This window comes from Echinops telfairi, unplaced genomic scaffold (assembly GCF_000313985.2).
Source record: "Echinops telfairi isolate 266 unplaced genomic scaffold, ASM31398v2 ScPeMD7_7436;HRSCAF=8474, whole genome shotgun sequence".
Classification (NCBI taxonomy): Eukaryota; Metazoa; Chordata; class Mammalia; order Afrosoricida; family Tenrecidae; genus Echinops; species Echinops telfairi.
In genome coordinates this window covers 2,871,769-2,872,986 of record NW_022111336.1, presented here as the reverse complement: position 1 = coordinate 2,872,986, position 1,218 = coordinate 2,871,769, and positions in this window count along the sequence as shown.

Below are 1,218 nucleotides of genomic sequence, written 5' to 3'. Positions count from 1 at the left end.
AAAAAGAGAAAGAAAAAAAAAAGAAAGAGATGAGAGAGGTAAAGAGAAGCAAGTTGCTGAACAAGAACTGCACTGAAATACTACTTTAGGATGATCAAATGTCTGACCTTCAATCTATTCCATTTTTTCCATAGGAGAAATATTAGGCAGATTACAATCACTGATATATATATACTTATAGAATTTCTTATTCATAATCTGTATGGAATGCAGATCAATAATGCACAGAGTTGAATTTACTTAATAATGGGCCCACTCTACCTAGCAAGGAGACACTTGGAATAAATAGAGTGTTGATTCAGCAGGAAAGTTTTGGGTTGCAAACAACAGAAAAGTTCATCAAGTTACACCTGCATTAGCACACAAAACTTGATTGTGTGAAGTGAATCATGTACTTCAAATATATATATATATAATGTTTTAAATATATATATACATATATATATTTAAAACACTATGTTTTATATTACTAGGCCAGAATACACTCTAGAAGGAATAATCCCTAACTGCCAAGCAAACTATTTTCTAAAAGACATTCTTTTTAGCAATTTCCTGTTAACTAAGTCTTCACTCAAGGCCATTAAGTCTGTTCTGACTCATAGGGCCTCTGTAGGACAGGGTAGAACTGCCTCTGTGGGGTTCTAAGATTTTAACTCTTTATGGGAGTAGAAAGCTTCTCTTTTTCATCACAGCAATTGGTGGTTTCAAACTGCTGACCTTGGGGTTAGCAGCCTAATGTGTAACTACTGCACTACCAGGGCTCCAGTCATTGATATAAAACACAGGGAATCCAGGACAGATGAACCACTCAGGACCAATAATGAGAGTAGCAATACCAGGCAGGGAAGGAGTAAGTGGGAGGAGAAAGGGGGAAGTGATGACAAGATCCCAATGATCAACATATAACCCCCTCCCAGCGGGATGGACAACAGAAAAGTAGGTGAAGGGAGACAGCAGTTGGTATAAGACATGAAAATAAATTATAAATTATCAAGGGTTCATGAGGGAGGGAGGGAGGGAGGGAGGGTGGCGGAGAGGGTAAAATGATTTAATACCAAGGGCTCAAGTAGAAAGAAAAGGTTTTGAAAATGATGATGGTGAGGAATTACTGAAACCCGAATGAAGGCTGAACATGATAATGGGACAAGAAGAAAGTAAAAGGAAATAGAGGAAATAACAAGGAGGCAAAGGGCATTTATAGAGGTCTAAAGATATGTA